We start from the raw sequence: 21,984 nt of genomic DNA, 5'->3' as shown, positions 1-21,984 counted from the left end.
CACGGCAATTCAAGTAAGTTACTTGTTAAGAACCAAGATTCAACATCTCTCGTCGTTCGTTAACAGTGAAAATAGGTGCTGGGTAGGAATTCGCGTCCGGCAAAAATACTTGCGATATGTAATTTAAAGTTGAAATTTGAAAACTGGCTCTGTCTAAAATCGAGGTATATCACTCTCTGTATGCCTAATCAGGAGTGACAGTTAGTATCCGTCAGGCACGAAATCATTGCTTAGTCTGCATGACATGAGTTTGCATCCATAAGCAGAACGAGACGGTTCGTCGTGTCATTTGAAGTTCACACATATTCTCAACTGGTTGCCCGTGAATAACTTCAATTTTTAATCTCATTTTGTGTTCAATGATAAGTACGGTATGTTACTTTGAAGAGTAAATCATGAATACGACGAATTTACTACGTGTATTACCTATCTGACGTAATAATGAGAGTGGTAAAATGTCAGGTATGTCATTTATTGTAATAAATGTGAGCTACAAGCCTTAAGGGCAGTCTTATCTGTGGTAAGGTGTTCCGTGATATTTGTAGTATCGTGGTATTACTTTACATCTTGAGTTATTGCGATACAGAACAGTGTTTTCTTGTGGTGATTTGTTGGAACCATTTTCAATAGTCAAACGACTGTACCAAGGAGCGATAAGGGGACCTGCTAGACAGTTGCGTTATGTGGGTTGCATGTGAATCAGGCGAAATTCAATTCGGGCGTTAGGATAGTTTTGAGCATGACTGTACGTGTAGGGTCAAATGAATGATTAGAGTTGAAGAAAAACTGGATGATTAATTCAAGACAAAGAGCTTCACAAATTGATAAGTCGATAACGTGTTGGGCCACCTCTGGCCTTTCCGCGGTCAGTTACTAGGCTTGACATTCACTGATAAAGTTAGTTTATACCCTTCTGACGGATATCGTACCAAATTCAGTTCAGTTGGTTCGTTACATCCTCAAAATCGCGACCTGCTTTAAAGAACCTGCCCATTGTGCTCCAGATGTTGAAAATTGATGAGAGATATGTCGATCTTGCTGAGCAATTTATTGCCTTGCGTGTACAAACACGTAGATACGATATCCGTGTGTGGTGCGTAAATTGTCGGTAGGCACCTCACTTAGTGTCCCGAGCAGAGTTCAAGCCGCCATAAAGACAAAGGGTGGACGCACTGCATATTAATGTCCACTAACAGGTGTCTGTACACTCACTGATAGGATAGTGTATTTCGAAATGTTAGCAGAGGCCAGAAGTTGGAGCATTTGGTCTTCCTTTTTAAAGCTTACGTGGGGCGAGTCGTAGAATCTCTAAAAAGAGATACCTCTGGCAACACTAGTTGAAAGTGGCCTTCAAACTAGCCGTCAGAGCTGCCGTAGCCGAGACGCCCCCTGGGTAAACGCTACGGATTTCTGCAGTCGCGCCTCGCGATCTGTCACGAATTATGGAATGTATTCGCAGATACCAATTGTAATACGACAACGGCTATACAGTTTGCTGGAAACGTACAGGATGTTCTGAAATTCCCATCACTACCTGCTACAACTTGTAGAGGGGACTGAGTACATAATACTCTTATTTTAAATTGTAACCCGTCTCCCGAGACGTACCGTATACTAGAACCACTTGAAAACATGTTGGTAACGCTGTCACTTTGATAAGTAATTTGTTACATTGAGGAGCCAAAGAAATATCGTTTAAGGTCCCCGCGAGCACGCAGAAGTGCCTCAACACGCCGTGGCATGGACTCTACTGATGGCTGAAGTCGCGCTGCAGGGAACTGACACCATGAAACCTGCAGAGCTGCCCATAAATCCGTAACAGTAAGAGGGAGCAGAGATCTCTTCTGATCAACACGTTGCAAGGCATTCCAGATATGCTAGTTAATGCTATAAAATTTACTAGAAACGTACAGTATGTTTGGGGAGTTTGGTGGCCAGCGAAAGTGTTTAGGCTCGGAAGAGTGTTCCTGCAGCCACTCTGTAGCAACTGTTGTTGTGTGGGCCTCTCCATTGTCCTGCTGGAATTACCCACTTCCGTCGGAATCCACAATGGACACGAATGGATTCAGGTGATCAGACAGGATGTATCTAGACGTATCAGGGATCCCACATCACTCCGAATGCGCACGCTCTACAACGTCACAGAGCCTCCACCAGATTGAACAGTCCGCAGTTGACATGCAGGGTCCATGGAGTCATGATGTTGTCTTCATACCCATACACGTCCATACTGTATATACATTTTGAAATGAGACACGTCCAACCAGGGATTATGTTACGAGTCATCAACAGTCCAATGTTCGTACCGATGGGCCCAAATGAGGCGTAAAGCTTTGTGCTGTGCAGTCAGCAAGGGTACACGAGTGGGCCTTCGGCTCTGAAAGGCCATGTAGATGATGTTTCCATGAATGGTTCGCATGCTGATACTTGTTGATGGTCAAGCATTGAAATTTTCAGTTATTTTCGGAAGGGTTGCACTTTCGCCACTCTGAACGATTCTCTTCAGATTCCATTCTTGCAGGATTTTTTTTCTGGCCGCAGAGATGTTGGAGATTTATTGTTTTACTGGATTGCTGATATTCACGGTGCCCTCGTGAAATGGTCGTACAGGAAAATCCCCACTTCATCGCTACCTCGTAGATGCTGTGTCCCATCGGCCTTGCGCCAAGTATAAAACCACGTTCAAAGTCACTTAAATCTTGATAACCTGCCATTGTAGCAGCAGTAACCGATCTAACAACTACGGTAGACACATGTCTTACATAGGCGTTGCCGGCGGCAGCACCATATTAAGCCTGTTTACATATCTCTGTGTTTGAATACGTATTATTATAATAGTTTCTTTGGCATTTCAGTGTAGATGTGACCGAGTACATCTACTGTTCTACAGTTTCACTCTTTAATAACCAAAGAATCAAAAAAATCGGTCTTCAGAGACACTGGTTTTACAGGAGGGCGTTTTCCAATTTGAAATTACAATGATATTATTTCCTTCAGCTGCTGACGGGCGTTAATAGATATCAACGAAGACAGGTGAAAATGTGTGCCCCGACCGGAACTTGAACCAGGGATCTCCTGCTTAGATGGCAGTCGCTCTATCCATCTGAGCCACAGACGGCACAGAGGATAGTGAGACTACAGGGACTGTCTCGCGCACGCCCCCCGCGAGACCCACATTCTCACCTTTGTAGGTCCACACACTACATTCGTAGCGTCCTTTCGCACATGTCCGGAAGAACAGACACAATATCCATATAAATATATTTTCCAATTCGCGTGCGCTGCGTCTCCACGGGGCACCACAGACGCACCTGCTGACGGTGAAGACACCCATAGTCGAAGACGTTGTGCAATGGCAACGAAAAGCGTGTGGGGAGGAGTCAGACGTTGTGGACAACGATCTTGATAAAGGCGACCAGCAGCTCTTCCAGTACTGTGCGCTTTGGCCACACAGGATACTCGTGTCGGTGTATTCGGCAAAAGTGTGCTCAGAAATGTTGCTCTAACACTCACAGACACATGAACGAGACTCGATCCAGGTCAGAGAGGAGACAGCCGTCAAATGACATCATAGGATCAGACGTAAGTAACCCCCCCCCCCCCTCCAGTGATTATAACCCTGTTGCATACCACATTAGCGAAGGTGTATTTATACGGCTGTAGCACGGATATACCTTTCCATACATGGGCTCCTCTTCAGAATATCGTCACTCAGTTCCCTAGAAGTTTTTAACGGGAATTTTGCAACATCCTGTATCTCTCCACTAACTATACAGTTCTTTCCAGAATTAGATCCCTCTGCAGTGGAGTGTGCGCCGATATGAAATTTCCCGGCAGATTAAAACTGTGTGCGGGACCGAGACTCGAATTCGGGACCTTTGCCTTTCGTGGGCGAGTGCTCTACCATCTGAGCTACCCAAACACGACTCACGTCCCGTCTAAACAGCTTTACTTCTGCAGTACCCCGTCTCCTACCTACAGCTGTTGTACGACATTCGAAATATACGGATGTATTTCAGAATTTCGGCGTAATGCAACTTCGCAGAAACATGGCTGAATTTTCCTGTATATTGTTATCATTAAAACCAAGCACCGTCTCAGTACCTAATACTTTTTGATATGGAGACAATTTTCATCATTTCAAGCACTATTAAAGTTGGTAGGTGTAGGAAAAAGAATACCAGTACCATACTGAAAATATCGGTGAGAAGCGATAGAATTCCTACAAACAACTTGGAGAAAATCATTTTGGGTTCTAGGCCATGTCATTATACAACAGTGAAACAACTAAAATAACTACATTCCGACCATCGTTTGAACGATCCTCTTCAGAGCGAATAAATGCCACGAAATTTCAAATCAGCAGCAGCGAAATGAAAGTTCGATTTGGAAACAGTTCCTATTTCTTCTTTCTTATCTTCGATTAATTTCCCAAATATCTTGTTCATTTCGTATGTTGCTTTCTTTATACAAGGTGTTTCACATTTCTAGAGCTTGCAATTTTACCTAGTAACTCATGCATGCAAACGTCATCTAACGAGGCTACAGAGCATCAAAATACAGGCACCAGCCCCGGCGAATGTATGTAAGTAGAGTGTGATGCCGTGATTATTTATCAATTTGATCATGTATCATGTTCCGGAAGTTACAAGGGAATATCGTTATCATACCTCTGACGGCGGAATACAAGTACTGGTACTGTTGTTGCTAACTTTCATAGGTGGTAGTATGGATCAAAGTAAGAAAAAAATGTCCGGTAAACATGGGCTACAAAATGCATACCTGAGGCGCTATGAGCACTTGTTCAACAGTGGAGATATGTTTTATGCTAGCGAAGATGAACAAGTCCTCACAGCTCTTAAGGTATGCATTTTACAGCCCATGTGTACTGGACATTCGGTCCATACTACCACCTCTGAAAGTTTCCTGCCCTACATCTTAGCTGCAACACTACTGGTACATACTGTCACACGCAACAGGAATGTCTTCTCTTCCAATTTTCCGTTATAGGGACATAACCTCAAATTTATACATTTATCCATCTCCATCATCATAGAAAATTGGTAACATCTTCATTGAATCTTTCTGTGTACACATATTTTACAGACTCCAGCGCCTGTAACTTCGATACCCTGTAGCGTCGCTGGATGACGTTTCCAGACATCGATTCCTATGTAAAACTTCATCTGGTAGGTCCCCTCTACAGACGCGATAAGTGTGTAGCACGACGTGTGAAACATTCTGTATGCAAAGTGAATAACATGGGTGAATGGGCTAGAACCAAACCGCCCCCCCCCCCTCCCATTATCTCTCTCTCTCTCTCTCTCTCTCTCTCTCTCTCTCTCTCTCTCTCTCTCTCTCTCTCTCTCTCTCTCTCTCTCTGTCTCTCTCATTCTCTCACTTTCATTCTCTCACTCTCTCTTCTCAACTATCAACTGCCAGCTTCCCTTTATGTCTTTTAAGTCTTAAAATTGCTGTCTGATTTCTGGCAGAGCTCTAGATAACATGCCGCTCACTGTATTTTATCGCTGGTTGCATCATCTTAAATTCAAACTGTATATTTTGCTCAAAATTGTCAGAAGTTATTTTGTAACATCTATAGACGTTATAAATATGGGTTGAATTTCTTCAACCGATCTCTAGCGGCTAGTGTGTTCTCTCAAAATCGATTTTCCTCTAGCTCGTCTCCTCTAATTCCTGTGTAAATATTTTGGATCAGTATTTTCAGCCAGGACGTATGAAAGTGATGGTTCGATAGTATCCGCACTTATCACTATTTGCCTTATTTGGTGTTGGTGTTATTTTTTTCGTTTAGTCTGAAAATTTAGCAGTCACGTCAGTTAGCATAGATGTTGAGGAGTGAAGCAGCAAACGTCGACAGAGTGAGTCCTCGCCGGTGCTGATAGAGCCTTCTGGTGGCGAAGCCCTGCACTACAGACAACTGAGTGTGTGAGGAACTAGTAGCGACATCTAGCAGCGAAGTGATGAACAGCAAAATGGCCGCGAAAATTGAGTGACTTAAATGTCTAGTTGCTGTTTATTTCTTCCTTTACACTATTATTACAAAACAGATTACGGCATCACTGCTCGGTTTGTCTGTTACCGTATTTTTGTGTATTTCACACATTACAAAATAGTACTGTTCTGATAACATATAATGCAAACTACATCTCGAGCGACATTAATGTACGCAGCATGTTACATTTATCATTCCCTCTTCGTAATTTAGTATTACTAATAGTTTTGTCCACACTTTTAAGCATTAAAAATGGATATGTGGCTCGGAACAGGACTACTGTTACATTAAATGTTAACAACATAATCGCACGGTATAGTGAGTTAAAGAATATTGAACTGCAACGAGAACTGTAAGTAAGTTTATGCAGTGCAACGTTAGTGATATAATAGTACAACAGTAATAGGCGTTTTTCAGCCCTTATTTCTATTTTACAGTTTCACTCATTACTGATGGCAAATGCCTTGCAGAGAACGTAATATTCTGCATCTTCGGTACGGCCTTTACAATCTCTTTCATTGAACTGCACTTAACCTGGAGAGGTAGTAATACAATTTTTTCTCTGATCTACAAGATACTTTTACAAAAAGTAGAGGCAGAGAGGTAGTCATGTAACTATTAATCGAAATATTATATGAACTATATGGGCGTGTTAGTAAAATCACCAAGAAATTCCTCTTATTAATTTTAAGTGTTATCTGTTTGATACAGCATTCAGCTCACATAAAACCACGAGAAATATCATTTTTATAAAAAAAACAGTTTGTCATTAGTGACCTGTGTAAAATCAAACATCTCATTTTGACACTAGAATAATTTGAGAAAAAAAGGCCTGTTTTAGTTTTTGAAAATGCAATAAGTGAACACAATGTATTTTTAAAAGGTATTGTCAATTGTTACGAAACGATTTATTATACAGAATTTATTAATCGCATAGTAAATCATGATACAAAAAAGAACACCTTGTTGGCTTGTGATACAATATTTTGCATTTTCTTATGACTTTGAAATAATTACTGCTTTTTCAGCACTGAGAATGAGTAAAATACATTATGTAATATATGAATCAGTATGATAAACTTTATTCGAATATTCATTGTTAACTACAAGAAAGTGGCAGATGTTTGGGTATTTACCTCAGAAGTATTCAGCACATGAAGGATAACAAAAATCATGTTTTTGGTAAGGTTTTTGTTTCATAGTTTCCTACAAATATTACTGATACCATAGTGAGATATATTAAGTACCTTAAAATATATGTAGATGTGGTCTGGTGAAGAAAGTGTGTGAATTAAAATTTAAAATGCTTGCACCAGCATAACCAGGTTTAGTTTGTAGTGTGGGAGTGAGCTCCACGTGGGACCCGAAGCACGGACCCCACGGGGGTACACGGCATGCGCCACATGCCAAGGCAGAGGTGGAGGCTAGTGTTCGGAAGTCTGAAAATTCCAGCGCCGGCCGGGGATTGAACCCCGGCCCGGCTGGGGCGAATAGCCCCAGCCGAGGCGCTGGAACGTTCCAGACCCCCTTACCACTAGACCACCGGGGACCCCGGCTGTTTCTTGCTCCATAGTCCAGCTAGTGGTCGTAGAGCACTTCCTGTTGTCCCCCGTGTTTACACCGAGGCAGCAGTGGCGTGGTGTAACAGGAAGTGTTTACTTGCGTCCGCTGGATGTCCACTTAGTGTACGACTTATTTACCCGGCTGACGTTCGTGTCGCTATAATCTCCTTAGTTCCGTTACAATTACATGCAGGGACTGAAAATCTGCCTATGCAGTTGCACGCAGTCGCATCTCACTATTTGAACCTCTGTAATTCGATCGTGTTGTCAAGACCCATGTCAGAACTGTTTATCGAAGAATGCTCATGTGTTCGGTACATTTCATAAACGGAAGCGACTGGGATAACAGACAGCCCGTAAACATTTTGTAATGAAGTGTCAGCCGGTACGTAATACTCGATATCTGGAGTTGTTTTATCGGTTATTAAGATAATCGTTTCACCCCTATACACTTAAAAAATTCCCGTGTTTTCTTAATAAAGCATAAGCACAGTACATAAATCCCTCGCGAAAATGACATCGGAGAAGTACAAGTGTTCGAGTGCCACAGAAAACAAGTGGGTCCTTGAAGGTGTGGAACGGAGAGCAGAACTAAAATAAGATGTAACGTTTCGGGATTCCCTCATAGTCGCGTAGACACTCCAGAAGCAGGAAGATCCGTTTGATGACGTCTCTTGAGGAGCGAGGAAAAAATTCACTCTCAAATAACTACTGTACAAGATGCCTCGCCGCCTCTTGAAGGGTGTCATGGGATTCTGCAGCCGTGGACTCGGCGACCTGTGAGCCAACGCGGTGTTTCTGACCACATACATTTTAGCTGCGGGTTCTCCGACGTGCAAAGGAAGCCGCGACAATGGGGAGGCTCTGCGTGCCGTTTTGTAATAAGAACGCCTCTCCACATTTTATCGTAGGAATGATATAAATTTTAAACTTCTTAGATCCACCGAGTCATTATGTATTCTTAAAATATCTTTTAACTCTTTTTCAACACATATGTATCTTTTACCTCTTTCACTGAAGAAGCTGACCAACAGATTTTTTTTCAATTTCAGGTATTGGTTTTATTGCATTCTCCTTTAGCGTATTGATCAGAAATTGTAGGTTAAGATACCTTTGCCTTATTGAGTATCGTTTGCTATGCCAAACTTCGACAGCATTCATGGTCCTGTGCATCGAATTGATGACGGTAGATAGCTGACCGAAATCACTTTGAAATAAATTCTCTGAACGCAGATAACTTTGATACAGTAGTGTTAGGTATCGAAGTATTATCTAACGCAACTGAAGCCAACCTAAGAGTGAATTTATTTCGAAATAATTTTAGTCGACTGTCTGTCTTCGCCAATTCCACATTTCAGGTTGTGTACTAGCATTTTCCATCTATTGACTGATTAAATAGTCTACGCCACTGGGCACTTGCTACGCTGTTACTCTCCATGCTTCATCAAGGCAGTCCGGTGGAAGATGGACTCTACAGCACACGTGCGGCAAGACAAACGAACTACTTCTTCATCCCTGTATTGCTCCACTAATCGCAGTTCTTGTATGTCTTCCACAGGCATTGCTTGAAATGAAAATTACAACTGTAAAATAAATGTCTCGGATAACACTGTTTTCATAGTTTAATTTGCAATCATTTCGAAGTAAAGCAATGCAGTTTTAAATGACAACCAAGTTATGACATTTCTCGGTTGAGAAAAAATATTTCACAATTATTTTGACTTTCCTCTGGTAAAAAAGCTAGTCTTCCGTGCTTCAGGTATCAACAAGTTGTTTCGAACACCTCTGAAACGTCCGTCCATAAGAAGAGCTTTATTTTCAAACATTTTCTCCCCTTCTTCGTAACTGATCACCAGGATTCATTTGTCAGGAACAGGGTTATTATCAGTCTCCAAAAAAACTTCAGTCACTTTCAAAATATCTTCGTGCTGCCGAATCCCTGAACTACTGCCACGATTATGGGACATCCCAGAAGCTTCCCTTACACAGTGCAGTCTTTCTCATAATTCGTTATACTTGCGACGTAATCTAAACCTTTATCTCGCAAATCTTGAAATTGCTCTTTAAACCCTCCGAAAAAAGGCACTGTCTACTCACCGCAGACTGTTTCCCAGCAGTTATGCATTCGTTTCTCAATCTCCACATCTGTTTCGTCAGGTTGGGCGAGAAACTTACTGTTGAGCCGTGATTCTACCATTTACAATTTTTAAACTGCCGCTGCTCCTATTCCGTTCGGAGTTCCTGTACAAGCAATTCGTATAATTACCACATTTCCGGTGCTCCTGGCACCGCTTACCATCCTTTCCCCTTTCTGTTTCCTTTTCCTTTCCTTTTTCTAACCACAGGCTCCAGTCACATTAACGTGATCACCGCCTGTGTCCGACGCTAATGAGTAGGGTATGCGTAACGCGGAAACTCAGCCACTTATGTGACATCCAAAAGGACGTGATCATTGCCTTTCGGGCCACAGGTGGATGCATTTTCGAAACGGCAGAGTTCGTAAAATGTTGGCGTGTTGCCATATTTAAAGCACTCCGCGCATGGCGCTGTCGAGAGCCGACGCTGAGGCCGTTGTGGTGCCCCACGGTCCACAGAGGACAGGAGTTAAAGGAGACCGCAGGTGAATAACGTGCAACTGCTGGGCAACTGACCATGCACGTGAACCGAAGAGCCTACCGACAGTGTCTCCTCTAAGACCACTCAGCGAAAAATGCTATGTGTGGGTCTCCACAGCAGACTCCTGGTCCACACACCTATGCTGACTGCTGTTCGTCCTCGACGAAGGCTGGAATTTTTACGCCAGTTCTGCGACTGGGCGTCCACTGAACGGTGACCTGCGGGCTTTCCAAGTGACAGACAGACGATGGCGTGTAGGGCGCGATTCACCTGAAAGTGAACACCCTGCAACAGTCGGCGGCAGGGTTAGGACAGGAGGAAGGATCGTTACGATCTCACAAACGTTATCGTGACACTCCCGTCGTTCTGGAAGGCACAGTGGATGAGCAGAAATGTAGGTCGGAACCGTTGCCACACCTACATCGAGTCTTTTTTCCCTCGGAATCTACCAGCAGAACAACTAAATCTGTGACACAGCTTGCAGTGTGAAAAGCACCAGGATGAGTTTGCTGTACTCCGCCGACCACCAGGCTTCCCGGAAACGAGAATATGTGGGACCATCTCGATGAAGCTCTTCGTATCCTGGGTCCTCAACCGAAAAACGTAGCGCAGCTAACTAAGGCACCGGCGTCGGCATGGCTCAGTACCTCACTGACTCCTGCGCGTTTCTCAGTTGTCCGCGCTTCCCGTTAATCGTACCCCCCTACAGTGACTCAATGACGACACTCTCCCGTACACGTCAGCATCATCAACAGCCGCAGACTGCTGTTCACTCAGCCTGTCACCTCATTTATGTCTATACAGCATAACAGCTGTCTGTTACACTTCCTGGGACACTCCTGACGATATCCTTGTGTCTGATCAACGCTCGCCGTCGAGAACGTACTGGTATCTGTTGTAGACTTGAAGCCGCTCTCATATCTGGGAACCGACTCCGTATGCTCATACGACGCCCTTGGTTAACAGTGTGCAGTGGAGCACCGTGCCAAAGGCTTTTCTCAAATATAGGAGAGTGCAATGTGCTTGGGACCCTTCATCCGTGGTTCGCAGTATATAATGTGCGAAAAGGGCAAGCTGCGTTTCACACGAGCTTTCTAAAACCGTGCTGATTTCTGGACGTAAGCTTTTCGGTGTCTAGGAAACTTATTATAATCATATTCAGAATACGTTCTAGGATTCTGCAGAAAATCGATGTCTGTAATTTTGCACATCCTTTCTGTTACTCTTCTTTTACACGAGTGTCACCTGCGATTTTTTAAACTGCCTTAGGTTGGACCCATTACAGGTGTAATATTCAGAAGGCAAATGTATATTGATCTCGTTATATACGGCTGCAACTTGCGCTTTTGCCAGTCCTTTGCGAAATACTGCTGGGCAAGAGAAAGGCGATAAATGCGAATGAAGTAAGTAAAACTGAAATTGTTTTAACTTCTTCGCTGTCGCCGAATCCTTTCCAAGCGATGCGTCCTTGAGCGGGTCAAACAGGTAGCAATAAATGCTCTACAAGTGAGGTTGACTTTTGAAGTTTTTCTTACCAGTCAAGTACAATGCAGACAGCTTCCATTCTCCATAATATCAGCAATTTGAAAATGAAAATTCACGAAAGTCAAATCTGGACTGTAGCGATAATGACGCAGAGTCTCCCAACCCATTACTGTTTCTTTTCCCTTCCAGTGGTTTCTTGGATCAGCTGCGCTATGTTTGGGCGAGCGTTGTTGTGTAATAGTATCACGTCTTTTCTTTGACATTGGCGACCCTTTCCTCTCGTTTTCGGCTTTACTTTGCTCATCACTATGTGTGAGTGGTCAGCGCTGCATCCTGTACGCTGATCTTCCAAATAATCACCAAAATACAACTACTTTGGCATCCAAATGATGGCCAGCATCACTTTCCTCGCTGATGCTCGAGTTTGAATTCCTTTCGGACAGGTGAACTAGTGTGCTTCAATTTCACTCCTTGTCTTTTCGAGTCGGGTTCCCCATTTTGAACGAAAGTTTAATCACACGTTAAAATCTCGTTCGAAAAAGGTTCACCTTCACGTTCATAGCACTCTTTGTTTCCTTGTGTTGTGTGAATTCTCTCGGGACCCACGTTGGACTTGTTTCGCTGTACTTGAGCATGTCAATGACGACGTTGTGGACTGTGCCACTACCTGTTGCAGCTATTTTGCTATTCAGTTCTACTGCAACACGTCGGCCATCAGGAGTAATGTCGTCAGAGCCGGCTTTAAGCGAAGGAGGAGACAGTTCAATTGGCCGGCCACGGTGTTTTTTTATTAGTCACTGAAGTTAGATTGTTTTTGAACTGTCCTACGTATTTATCAAAAATTTCCGTCTTTCGCACAGCTTCGACCATACTGAAAAAACGTTAGAGAAAATATTTCGGCCGTTTTCTGCCTTCTGAAAGGGAAAACGCATCGTTGAACGTTGCTCAGTTAATGTGGAAACTTCAACCAGACACGCCATTCTCAATTGCAACATTAAGGTTATAAATAAAACAATTATTTTTTGTCAGCCGCTCTTAGCTCATCACAGTCATGCCATCCTAAAGTCATGAAACTACAAAAATTCTTCCTACGGACTATTCGACTTCATTAATTTGCTTTGCAGGGGAAACTCACGAAGGAGTATGCGCTTAGTATTTAGTCGGTCATTTCTAGTTGATGAGAAAGTTAAAACAAACAAGTAGCAAACCATTGCTCATTTATTTAGGAACAACATTTATCAGATACAGCTGAGTAACGTTTAACCCAAACCTTAAATGTCATATATATGACACTGCTCGTAGCTGCATCATCTGGCAAGAGTACGCACTAACACCAATAACAAGAAAATGCACCATGACTTTCGTAAACTGTGCATTCTTCATGCCACTGTTGGGAGCAGACATCACACTCAATACAGTCTTCCGTGACAGACTCGTTTTAGTCTTCACCACACCTTGGGCAGTTCAAGACATGAAGTTGGAATAATAGACAATTGTGAAGGTGATTCGATAAACCCTATGCCTGGCACTTAGATATGATTTGCACAATATCCATGTGGGTGTAGATCCCTCCTTGGATTGTGCCCTGGTTGTTGCTGAAGATGATGGAGCAGTTTAATCCAGATTAGCCACAGAGATTCTACGTTGTTCGTTACTGATATTTTGTCCCTCCTTGGTTTAGTTTGTTTTCCTAACAATGCATTTTTGTACGTAGAATCAAACAGAATTCCGGATGTTTTTGCAGCTTGCTTTAGATGTTCTAAAACCTAAAATTGTGCAGTTCACAAAACGAAAAATCATAGTGTCCTATGACTACAGCATCAATAACTCTCATTTTCAGTCGGTCAGCTCACACAAATACCTCGGTGTAACACATTGTAAGGATACGGAATGGAAGCAGGACTGAATAAAACTCAAACGATTTCTACACCTGGATAAGCGTTCGACAATGTAAAATGGTGCAAGATCGAAGTTGTGAAGAAAATAGCTCTAGGCAGAGACGGGTATATATTAGTACAAGACCCAAGAGGAAATAAGAGTGGAAGATCAAGAACGAAGTGCAAGGATTAAAAAGAGAGTAAGACTTTGATGTAGTTATTCGCCTATACTGTTCAATGTTTGTATCAAAGAAGCAATGAAGAAAATAAGAGAGAGGTTCAAGATTCGCACTGAAATACGGGTTGAAAGGATATCAGTGACAGTGTTTGCTGATAATATTATCGTTGTCAGTGAAAGTGAATTACTACAGGATCTGATGAATGAAATATACAATATAATGAGTGTAGAATTAGGGGTCAGAGTAAATCAAAGACAATAGTGATGAGATGAAGCATAAACGGGAAAAGCGAGAGTCTTAACATTGGTGATAACGAAGTAAGAAATGGAACCATCACATCGTGTCGGTCAAAGATAATGGTGGTGGCGAACTGTAATTTATTGTTAGAATTAAAGAGAAATATAATCAGTGCACAAAGATGATCTTTTTTGAACTATTGGTGCGACCCATACTCTAATATTGCTCCATGGTGTGGGACCTGTCCCATATACGAGTAGCAGGGGATATTGAACTGTTCATAATAAAGACAGCACAGGTTTGTTTGGCTCACAGGAGAATGTAACAGAGATGCTGAAGAAATTGGGAGATGCCTGAAGATACACATAAGCTATCCCGAGAAAGCTTACTTGCCAAATTTCTAGAACATACCGTAAATTTTGAATATACGAGGTGTGTTAAAAAAAATTGGGAACGTTCGTAATTTCGCGCCAATGGCGTGTTGGGGCGAAATGCAGTTGACATCCCTGCACGCGCGTGTGCTTAATGTGTAACTGCGGGAAGTTTCACTGTTGTATGTCTGTTAGCTTATTGTTCAGTGCTGTATTGACTAGAACGTTGTGTCGCACAGTTGGCGAACTTCGAGAGGGTATAGTTAGAGGAGCAATGCGCCTGCAATAAATTTTGCGTGAAACTCAAGAAAACTGCCGCTCGGGGTAGCTGCGCAGTCTAGGGGCCTTGCCACGGTTCGTGTGGCTCCCCTCTGTCGGAGGTTAGAGTCCTCCCTCGGGCGTGGGTGTGTGTAAGTGGTGCAAACCTAGGGACTGATGACATCAGCAGTTGGTCCCATAGGAACATAAGAGCTAAACTCAAGAACACCTCTACAGAGACACGCCAAATGATGCAGGAAGCCTACGGTGATGAGTGCTTAAGCCGCACTCGGTGTTACGGATGGTTCACACGGTTTAAGAACGGCCGGACGGAAGCTAAAGACGACGCTCGTCCTCCGACTTCTGCCAGCAACGCTTGTGTCAGGAACGTCAACGATCCTGTGCGTGCTGAACGAAGACTGACTGTCCGAGAGATTGCAGAAGAATGTAACATTGCAGTTGGATCGTGAAATCCTAATACAGCATCTTGCAATGTATCGTGTTGCCGCCAAGTTCGTGCCACGGCTCACGAGTCAAGAGCAGAAAGACCTCCACCTCCCAATCTGAGAAGAGCCTTAGGATCACCCAAATGAGAACGAGATGTTCCTTAAGAAAATTATAACTGGTGATGGGTCTGCAGTTATGACGTTGTCATGAAGGTTCAATCTTCACAATGTGTAGGGAAATGTTCTGAATGATCAACATATAAAATAGCTTGTCAGGTCAGCTTGGCCCTTGCAGACATTTATTTTCAAAGTTGAAAACCAAGTTGAGAGGACGAAGATTTGTAACGATAGACGCACGGTCCAGCGAAAGGCGAACCAAGTCTGCTCCCAGAAGTGGAAACGGTTTATCAGTCGTGGGGGTGATCATATACAAATATGTGAAGGTAAGCGTAGAAAATTTTTGTGGACAAAGTTCCGGAATTTTTTAAACAGACCTCTTAGACGAAAGGTAATGAATACAGGCAAGTGGTCTGCAAATGTTCGTACGCTTGAGTTCACTTCCATTCGCTGCTGTTGAAACTGGGCTTAATAATAATATTCCCTGTGTGAGATGTAATTGGAAAACTATGTAAACGCTGAGCTGTGCGCCGCTTACAGCCCACGCGAAATTATTCTCGGAGGGACACATCATTATCCCCTTCGCGCCTAAAGTTGCTTCGGCCAAACTCAAACTCAATTGCCAGGCCGATAGCTCGTTATCCTACTGCTCTGCAAGTAACACTTGGTCTGAAACCATCTGTACGGTTATGTAGGTTAAGACACTGCAGCCACTCAAAATGGTGGCTCCACGTTTGCGAGTAACTGACGAGAAAAGAAATTCTGAATTTTGTGTGACACTCCGTAGCATTAAGAAAGCTGAGTGACGTTAGTTGGTTGTGAGGTGTAATGGAAAGGATAATAGCTTCACATGTTGTGTTCGGATACCAAGATTTAAAAGCCTGAAGTCTTATATTTCAGAAGCATGGAGCGTAACAATCAAGTGATTTATGAACAGTACGTGCACACATTTTTGCTCGGTTGATTTTAATTGAGGTTGCAACGTGCAGATCAAGCAAGTACCGTACTGTAGAGAGGTTGAGCAAGAGAAGCGTTTGGAACATGTGTTTATCCTTATTTTGGATAGTTAGCTTTCTTATCTGAGAAGTAATTGTGGCTAGCCCTTGACATGCATAACGAATTCCTTCGTCGTTCAGTCTAATATCGCCTTCCCCCCCCCCCCCCCCACACACAATACCCTCCACCTCTCATGATTTTGAAAATAAAAGTGTTCCTAGAAAAGTTGTTCACTGTACAGTTTATTTATGTGCCAAAGTTAGTGATAATGTGGGGGAGGGGGAGGGGGAGGGAAGGCCACAGACCTCAGGGAGGGGGGGGTGGGTAGGACAGGGGGTACTGGCAAATGTCTGATGACAGTCAGGAGCAACGGTCTGAGAAAGGCTGGGAACCACTGTTCAACTGCCTGTGAATGTATACTGAACATAAATGTGGAAAACTGACACAACCCACTTTTTGAATTTTTTTTAATTCGAGTTAACTAGTTTTGGAACCGTTTGAGGGACATCTGAAAATGTGGCGCACAGAATTCGCGTCTTTATTTCTTTAGATTGAATCTGGGTACTGGCTCTTTGACAATAAGACAGAGCACTCTTTAATGTATCGCCACGAGCGGCAGTTAAACGGCGACATGTATCGCGAAACCAAAACACCTACTTACCGTGGCAGCGTGGGCGCTATTGCAGTTAATATCCATCTAGCAACTTGCGTTTTAGTTGTCTGTTGGCCACTGGTCAATCTCTTTCCATTGTAAATATAAATACGAATTGTCACCATATATCACAAGCATAACGTTTACCACAGATGTACGTTACAAAGATCTTCACTTAAAAATACAGCATACTTTGCTCTGAAACAATTTTTTGGATTTTTGTGCTTATAACACGACGGCGTGCTGAGAAGATAATGACTCGGTCTGTTTTATTTGAAGTCAGTAACATTCTACATCTTTACTATGGATATCTGCAGCCCTCTGCTTCGTACCGCGTTACATAGCGGTGTGTGACGTGACTATGTTGGGGGTGAGAAAAAGCTCACAACACTAAAAGCACGAATTCGAAGACTTCGTCCGCATGTGGAGCACACTCTCCTTGAGCACGGCAGTGCCAAACTACACACGATCGCTGCGGCATCTGCAGCAAGCCGACGTCCTTGGTAAACTGCCGTCGATCATCCTACACACAGTCTCGATTTTCGTCTATGTGCAAAACTAAGAAAACCTTCGAGCACTTCAATTATTTCAAGCGGTGCAAGCAGAGGTAAGGTTGTGGCTCTGTTAACATAGTCAAACAATATACTGTGACGGTGTCAACAAAATAGTATCTAGTTGGGGAAATTGTGCTGGTTCCGAGGGTGAGTGTGTTGAAAACTAAATTTATTGACGTGAAGAATACCGATGCAGAATGTTCATGAAGTTTGTTTTATTTAAAAATCTTTGTGACTTTTCACTCAAAACTTGTCAACATTACTTTTCTGTACGTCCTCGTACAATGGATGTCTCAAAAAATACGTACATTGATCAAAATAAGTGTTAACATGAATGCTTTTAACAGCACTAGGTTCAAAAAATTTTAACTCTATGCCAATTGCAGATTAATTTTAATGGCAGCTAGCGCGATTATATGAGTGGACTATTAGATTTAATGGTGAGCATTTATGTAATTTTTAAACATTCTCTGCCTTGTCATTCTTCCTCTCTTAAGTGCCTCGTCTTCCAGTAACACTGTCGATCGATAGCATGATCTGTTGTCCGTCCATGGTTTTTCAGACCATTGATTCAGTGCTGAACCCAAACTGCTGGTCTGAGTTATTTAGCCTGGATAATCCTGTGCGTCGTGGGTCACGTATGCCATTAATCTTTCAAAGAAATGGTTCAAATGGCTCTGAGCACTATGGGACTTAACATCTGAGGTCATCAGTCACTTAGAACTTAGGTTTAAGTAGTTCTAACTAACCTAAGGACATCACACACACACACACACACACACACACACACACACACACACACACACACACACACACCGTAGCGGTCGCGCGGTTCGAGACTGAAGCGCCTAGAACAGCTCGTCCACAATGGCCGGCCATTAATGTTTCATTGAATTATTAATTTCAACAAGTTTTATTTATTGTTGCGAAATTGCGCTACCAAAACAATCGAGTTTTGCTATGTGGATGCTGTTGAGAATTTCTGCATTTTCGTACCGCTATATTTTTGACTATATCTGTCGATGGTGTTGTTGTTGTCTTCAGTCCTGAGACTGGTGTGATGCAGCTCTCCATGCTACTCTATCCTGTGCAAGCTGCTTCATCTCCCAGTACCTACTGCAACCTACATCCTTCTGAATCTGCTTAGTGTATTCATCTCTTGGTCTCCCTCTACGATTTTTACCCTGCACGCTGCCCTCCAATGCTAAATTTGTGATCCCTTGATGCCTCAAAACATGTCCTACCAACCGATCCCTTCTTCTAGTCAAGTAGTGCCACAAACTTCTCTTCTCTCCAATCCTATTCAATACCTCCTCATTAGTTACGTGATCTACCCATCTAATCTTCAGCATTCTTCTGTAGCATCACATTTCGAAAGCTTCTATTCTCTTCTTGTCCAAACTAGTTATCGTCCATGTTTCACTTTCATACATGGTTACACTCCAAACAAATACTCGGAGAAACGACTTCCTGATATATAAATCTATATTCGATATTAACAAATTTCTCTTCTTCAGAAACGCTTTCCTTGCCATTGCCAGTCTACATTTTATATCCTCTCTACTTCGACCATCATCAATTATTTTACTTCCTAAATAGCAAAACTCCTTTACTAATTTAAGTGTCTCATTTCCTAATCTAATCCCCTCAGCATCACCCGATTTAATTTGACTACATTCCATTATCCTCGTTTTGCTTTTGTTGATGTTCATCTTATATCCACTTTTCAAGACACTGTCCATTCCGTTCAACTGCTCTTCCAAGTCCTTTGCCGTCTCTGACAGAATTACTATTTCATCGGCGAACCTCAAAGTTTTTACTTCTTCTCCATGAATTTTAATACCTACTCCAAATTTTTCTTTTGTTTCCTTCACTGCTTGCTCAATATACAGATTGAATAACATCGGGAGAGGCTACAACCCTGTCTCACTCCTTTTCCAACCACTGCTTCCCTTTCATGCCCCTCCACTCTAATAATTGCCATCTGGTTTCTGTACAAATTGTAAATATCCTTTCGCTCCCTGTATTTTACCCCTCTGTCGATGGTATCCTTAATATTTTTCGATACGATCGCATTTCAAATGCCTAATAGTCCATGACTCAGCTCCATAGAGTAGGACACCGAACGTGTAACATCGAAATAGTCGACTGCTCTGAAGGTTCTCAACAGTCGCCGCGGACTAAATGACTGCAGGGGACTCGATGCATTGGCCATAAGTTTTCTAGTAATTCTGGAGATTTTCCTTTGGACTAAGTATGAAGTCGTTCCTTGTTGCTTAGATCGTGCAGGTTTCAGACCGATTGTGTTAGTATTGCTACACTACTAAATGTGTATCCACCACCATATCAGGGTATATAATGAAACGGCGGCCCTCTTTCGTCATGCCTTACAAGGAGATATCTCCAGCGGTAGGATCGACTTTTTGGAACCATCTATACGGTTATGTAGGTTAAGCACCCAAGTATCGCACACTGCAGCCATTCATCCTGGTGAGTCGATGTTAGCGAGGAAGTGACGAGAAAAGAAATTCGGAATTTTGTGTGAGACTCGATAGTATGAAGAAAGCCGAATGACATAAGTTGGTTATGAGGATAATTGAAAGGATACTAGCTTCACATGCATGAGGTTGTGGGTTCGAATCTCACCAGAGAAATAAATCTATTTTAGGTCTTTATCGAAGTGACATTGATAATCATATTCCTTCAACTGATGTAAATATATATATTTATTTTTTTAGTCCCACTCCTGGGTCACGTGATTCAATAGTGATATGAACTTCTTCATTTGGTCTAGTTTTTCTTCTTATCATCCCTTCTCCACTGGAAATATTTGTTTGTGAACTTTTAATTATCTTCATGTATCAATTCCGATTTAATGTCTCCTGTTTTTATTACCCTGTATTTTCGTCTACGTTATTGTGTACATTATATCGGTTTCTCACTTTGCTTGAATTTTATTTTACTTAGAAAACATTCTCTCATTTATGTCCTCATCTACACTATAATTTCCATAGTGCACAAAGATTTTATGTTATGTTTTAAATATTTGTATATCGATTACCATGCAAAAAAAGGCACGTCTCCCAAAGAAAAACGTTTTTCACATTAATGCACAGTCAATATAAATAGATTATTTCGTCTTTTGTTTTTTAATTCATTTATCGGAGTTTTGAAGTAATTCAATAGTCAAACAGATAGGTATAATAAATTACACATTCACAAAAATTCCGATTGGAAGAAAAATTAAACAAATGGAAAAGTTCATACGGTGACTAAAACGATGTGACAAAAGAATAGAACGAAATAAATTACATTTAAACCAATAAATAGAGTACAAATAAACATCAAAGTCATTTCTATAAAGATTTAAAAAAAAAATTACTGCACCTGACGAGGCATGGTTAAGCTTCTATCGTAACCATTATGACACGTAACCAGACTGTGGAATACGACTTCCTTCACGCTATGTAGCATCACGCAAAATTTTGAAATCTTTTCCGTCAGTTACTTTCAAACCGAGGGCCACCTGGATGCAGGGATCTTAAGTTGCACTACGGCTTATTTGGATTCAAAAAGTCGATCCCACCGCTGGGGGCTCTCCTTGTTAGTTTTAAGAGTAACAAACGGCTCATTTTGAAATAAAAGTAATATCGCAGTCCAGTAGCGCCGGACCCTGCAAACTTGAAAGACAACTCCAGCAAAGGCAAAGAAAATGTTACTGTAGCAAGTAAATTACTGTAGGCAACTGAACAACAACGAAATAATAACAATAATAGGTTCGCAGGAGAGCTTCTGTAAAGTTTGCAAGGTAGGAGACGAGGCACTGGTAAAGCTGTGAGGACAGGGCGTGAGTCGTGCTAGGGTGGCTCAGTTGGTAGAGCACTTGCCAGCGAAAGGCAAGGGTCCCGAGTTCGAGTCTCGGTGCGGCACCCATTTTCAATCTGCCAGGAAGTTTCAATAATAATAATAATAGATCCAGTCATATTAATATGACCAACTCCTATTTTCGAGGTCAACGTGTAATAACCCATAGACTCCAGGAGATAGCATTAGTAGGTGATGAATGAGGGTGGGGGGAGGAGGCTGGAAACAGTGAAGTCGTTGTCATAATGCGTAAAAGGGGCGATTTATGTGACGTCCAACAGGGCATAATCGTTGGCTTTCTTCCCAAAGGTGGAAGCATTTCCGAAACGGCAAAATCTGTAATCTTTTTCACATGCCACTGTATGTAAAGTAAACCGTGAGTGGCAAAATCTCGGTATTCTAATCCGGCTCCAAGGCAAGTGTGTTGGACTACGGGCAGTAGGCGACACAGGTGAACGATAGCTGCAGATGTGTGTGCTGGCGAGAAGACGTGCAACTTTTGTGCAGCTGACAGCCCAGGCGAACCGAGGGCTGCCACCAATGTTTCCTCAACAACTTATTGGCTTCCGCAGTGGGCACCTGGTCCCTGCACCCACGCTGACTGCTCTTCATTGGCGTTGAAAGCTTGCATTTGCACGCCGGTACCACAACTGAAAGTCCACTGAGTGCTACAGGTGGCCTCTCCATATTCGTCACATTTTGTGCTCCATCGGACAGATTGAAAGCAAACGCCCTGCAACCCTGAGGGAGTGTT

The sequence above is a fragment of the Schistocerca gregaria genome, chromosome 10 (genome assembly GCF_023897955.1).
Source record: "Schistocerca gregaria isolate iqSchGreg1 chromosome 10, iqSchGreg1.2, whole genome shotgun sequence".
In the NCBI taxonomy this organism is placed as follows: Eukaryota; Metazoa; Arthropoda; class Insecta; order Orthoptera; family Acrididae; genus Schistocerca; species Schistocerca gregaria.
This window is presented reverse-complemented; position numbering follows the sequence as displayed.